We start from the raw sequence: 5,160 nt of genomic DNA, 5'->3' as shown, positions 1-5,160 counted from the left end.
GCGGACTTCAGGAGGATATAGACAGACTGCTGAAATTGGCAGATGCAATTTCAGTGTGAAGTGATGCACTTCAGGATGAACAACATGGAGAGGCAGTATAATCTAAATGGTCCTATTTTGAGGGGCTGCAAGAGCAGAAGGACCTGGGGTGCCTGTTCACAAATCTTTGAAGGTGGCGTACAAGTTGATGAGGCAGTCAAGAAAGCTCGTGGGATACTGGGCTTTGAATTCAAAAAGAAGGAAGTGGTGCTAAAGCTTTTCAAATCACTGGTTAGGCCTCAGCTGGAGTACTGTGCTCAATTCTGGGCACCACACTTTAGGAAAGATGTCAAGGCCTTGGAGATGGTACAAAGGAGGTTCACCAGGATGAGATACTTCAGTTATGTGGAGAGATTGGAGAAGCTGGAATTGTTCAAATTAGAGCAGAGAAGGTTAAGGGGAGACCTAATTGAGGTTTTCACAATTATGTGCGGTTTTGATGGAGCAAATAAGGAAGAAACTGTTTCCTCTGGCGAGTGGGTCAGTAACCAGAGGTCATAGATTTAAAATAACTGGTAAAAGAACTAGAGGTGAAATGAGGAGAAATGTTTACAGACGGAGGGGTTGTTAAGATCTGGGACAGACGACCTGACAGGCTGGAGGAAGCAGATTCCATAGGAACTTTCAAAAGGCAATGGGACATGTACTTGAAGAGGACTCATTTTCAGGGTTCTGGGGAAAAGCTGGGGTGTGGGAATAAATTGGACAGCTCTTTCAAAGAGCCGGCACAGGCATAACGGGCCAAATGGCCTCCTCCTGTGCTGTAAGGTTCTATGATTCTAAGCTCAGCAAAGGTTACCGTACATAGAGATGGGATTGAATGAGCAGGACACACTCACCTTGCTCACGGTAACACGGTTACTTTGGGCTCTTAACTTAAATGCAACGAGAGAGGAGTTTAAAAAAAATTACTTCCATGGCTGCTGCTCCTGGGCATTTCTCAATCCCAGATTATGTGAAACTGGCTCATTCTATGGCCACTGCTCCAAAGTCTCCTCAGTCACTAACCATCATCAAGTCAAAATGTGCATTGCCTCCCGTGGCTTCGCTAATGCAATGGGCCGTGAAGCAGTCCTACATTATATTTATCAAACTAGATTCAGAACCACTTTGGTATCCACTTGGTTGGTTGCAGGAGACATTAACATAACCTGCTTTCCCATTCCCTTCTCATCTCTTCACAGAGTAAAATGCCTGCTGCCTTATTCTGATCTGATGGTGTGTAGTTAATGGGGTAACTTTGCACTACCTGTTGGAGGAAAATTTAAAATGGCACCGTAGTGCCTGCTGAAATACTTGACATTTATTGACATTTTGCAGACACTGGCGTAACAGACAGCTGACTTGATCTGCTTGCACCAACTTGTGATATCACTTGTACAGACGTAAGACAGGAACGGCGAGTCAACTGTTGGGGTAAAAGTGTAAGAGCGAAAAATTATGTTTAGGAAGAACAAGGGGGGTAAAGGGTATTTAAGGGCGGGGTTACGCAACTGGCAGGACATAGGTATCACTGTGAGAATAGGGTTGCGAAATACCAACATGTCACATGAAAGAAGCTAGCTAACAGTAATATAATTAAGTTGTTTGTGAAAGAAGCTAGCTAACGGTATAATAATATAATTAACTTGTTTTTGACAGAATGTGATTAAGGGTTGCTAAGGTATCGGATTGGCCAAAGTTGAAGGATGCTAAAGTACCAGATTGGCCAAGGAATTAATGTAATAACTGCTGATATGGTACCTTTCCTGTTTTTAAACTGTATAAAAGAAGCTCGGCTACTATTGTAAAACCGAGAAGCTGGCAGCTGAGACCGCGGGGTCTACTGTTCTTCTTCTCCCAGAGCGCTCTGTACATTAAACTGTGCATTTTGACTTCTCTCAAACTATTTGGTTGTGTGAGTTTATTCACATAAGTCTAAGTTGGGTAACGCGTCGACCTCGTATATCACTTGGCCCGCTCAGGCTCCAATTAGACCCGAACACTACCCACGGGATGAACATCTTTAATCTCCTGGGTGTCTTTGACATCCAGGGCCACATCACATCCTTCCTGTCCACTATCCCCAAATACTTAATTCTTTATTTTTTATTCATTCACAGAACAGGTTGTGGAAATCTGAAACTCTCTCCCTCAAAAGACTGTGGATGCCAGGATCAAACAAGTCAAAATTTCCAAGACTGAGATGGGTAGATTTCTGCTGGTTAAGGGCATCGAGGGATATGGAGCAAAGGCGGGTAAATGCAGTTGAGGTACAGATCAGCCATGATCGAACTGAATGGTGGAACAGGCTCGAAGGGCTGAATGGCCTCCTCCTGTTCCTGTGCACCATCCTCTGCAGTCAGCCATGTTTATAATATTCCCACAACACTGTAGTTCCCGAGTGCTACAGTAGACTCGACTCAGAATTGCTGATTCCTAATGCATTCAGCATTCACGTATTTAGTTTACTGTAGATGTTCCCATCTTTTGGCCCCTAGTTTACCCTTGTTAATGTTACCTGGTTCTTGTATATCACCCACCTGCTGTCTAGATTCCACTCTTTAATCAATGTCATGTGGGATCACATTTCCTCCTGGCCTTCTCCCTCCTATCCAATGGAAATGCTTCTTGCAGCTACTTCAACGTTCCTGACCAGTTCCATTGTTTTTATTTGGCCATCTCGCTCCCTTTGTTATCACAAGGAGAACGTCATTTACTTTTCAAAGTCCCAATATTATTTTCGCAGCAGATTGACAGACAGTTAGTCATATTCACGATTTTCTTTGCAAAACATCTTTTTCACCATAAACAGGAAGTATAACAAAGGAAATTGCCTTGATTTTCTAGGCCATCCTTACATGGGAGGTTTCAGAGCCCTTACATTGTCATTTAGCCCTTCCTGCTCCTCCAGTACCTTTTGTCATTTATCTTCAATGTGCACAGACCTATCTCTAGGTAACCAACTCATCATCATTACCACACTCATCACTACCCACCTCCCTACAGCCAGAATCTCCCTGCACCTCACCAACTGCATCTTTGTCCTAACCGTGTCCTCTGGCTTCTGAACTACTTCTTCCTCCATGACTTGGTCTTCTGCATTAGGAGTTAGTGCTTGATCTAATTGAATGGTGGAACAGGCTCGAGGGGCTGAATGGCTGACTCCTCCTATGTTCCTGTATCTGTACATTGTTGTGTCTTTAAAAGCGTTCTTCCTGTCATCAGTGCATCCTCTATTATCTTGTGTAAGAAGTCACACAACACCAGGTTGTCGTCCAACAGTTTTATTTGAAATCACAAGCTTTCGGAGCGCTGCTCCTTCATCAGGTGAAGTGACTTCACCTGACGAAGGAGCAGCGCTCCGAAAGCTTGTGATTTCAAATAAAACTGTTGGACTATAACCTGGTGTTGTGTGACTTCTTACATTTGTCCACCCCAGTCCAACACCGGCATCTCCACACTATTATCTTGTGTACTCAGTTTCCTCCAGCACTTATTTCTGTTTCTTGCTGACCCTGTACCTGTTTGCAAAAATCCCAGTCACAGCTCCCCAGTGACTCGCCCGTAATATTGAGTACCAGCCCATCCACTTCACTAAACTTTGACTCAATTAGTCCAATACTATCCACTCGCCTTTGCTAATTAGCTTTACAATCGTTTCCTTCCATTAGTTCTCGTCCAGTCCTCTCAAAGGCCCAAAGCTTTGCCTTCAGGTTTTTGGCAGCTGAGATCAGCGAGTTGCTCCACACTTTACTATTGACTCTCGAGCTCTTTCACAGAATCACAGAAACCCCACAGTGCAGATAGAGGCCATTTCGGCCCATCGAGCCTGCACCGACACATATCCCACCTGATCCCCGTAACCCCTACCCCAACACACATCCCACCCTGTCCCTGTAACCCCACGTATTTAATCCCCCTAACACTAAGGGTCAATTTATCATAGCCAATCAACCTAACCCGCACATCTTTGGACTGTGGGAGGAAACCGGAGCACCCGGAGAAAACCCACGCAAACACGGGGAGAATGTGCAAACTCCACACAGACAGTCGCCCGAGGCCGGATTCGAACCCGGGTCTCTGGCGCTGTGAGGCAACAGTGCTAACCACTATGCCACCATGCTGCAAGGTCGAGCCTTGTTTAGTCTGTTTGAGCTCTGCCAGCAGTCTGCTGACATTTGTGTTTCTCTCTATTTCAGGAGAGTACGCCCGAGGAGCAGAGGTACGACACGCTCTCCAAAAATAACTGAACATTATAGAAACATAGAAGATAGGAGCAGGAGTAGGCCCCTCGAACCCGCTCTGCCATTTAATGAGATCATGGCTGATCATCCAAATTCAGTACCCTGTCCCGGCTTTCTCCCCATATCCCTTGATCCCTTTAGCCTCAAGAAATATATCCAACTCCTTCTTGAATATATGGTGTGGAGATGCCGGAGTTGGACTGGGGTGGACAAATGTAAGGTCTAAGGACAAATGGTGTTGTGTGACTTTCTACATTCTTGAATATATTTAATGAATTGGCCTCAACTAGCCTGTGTGGCAGAGAATTCCACAGGTTCACCACTCTCTGGGTGAAGAAATTCCTCCTCATCTCAGTCCTAAATGGCGTACCCCTTATCCTTAGACAGTGACCCCTGGTTCTGGACTCCCCCCTGCCATCGGGAACATCCTTCCTGCATCTAGTCTGTCTAGTCCTGTTAGAATTTTATAAGTTTCCATGAGATCCCCTCTCATTCTTCTAAACTCCAGCAAATATAAGCCTATTATAAAGTAGCATATTGAAGAGCTTTTATTTTCTGCTGTTAAATATTTGATATTTACATTATTAGTGAAGACGACTATCAGCCAAACATAGCGGAAGGCAGCCTGTCTCTGGGAGCATTTAAAGGACCCACCCAGTATAGAGTGTGGAGACCTGTAATGGACATTCTCAGCCCTGGTACCGAGGGCCTTTCCTGTTTTCTTACTTAACCTGTAAAATCCCCAATAATTGTGCTCATCTTAACAATACCAGACAAGAGTACAAGAATGTAAATATTATTCATACTGACTTAATATAAGAAAATAAATGAAATGGAAGTATGTAATGTCTGATTCATGAATTATATAATGTAACAATGAAATAATAATCACAAC

This window comes from Somniosus microcephalus, unplaced genomic scaffold, assembly GCF_052327205.1.
Source record: "Somniosus microcephalus isolate GS21.2 unplaced genomic scaffold, FLI_Smic_1.0 unresolved_chr1, whole genome shotgun sequence".
Taxonomy (NCBI): domain Eukaryota; kingdom Metazoa; phylum Chordata; class Chondrichthyes; order Squaliformes; family Somniosidae; genus Somniosus; species Somniosus microcephalus.
This window is presented reverse-complemented; position numbering follows the sequence as displayed.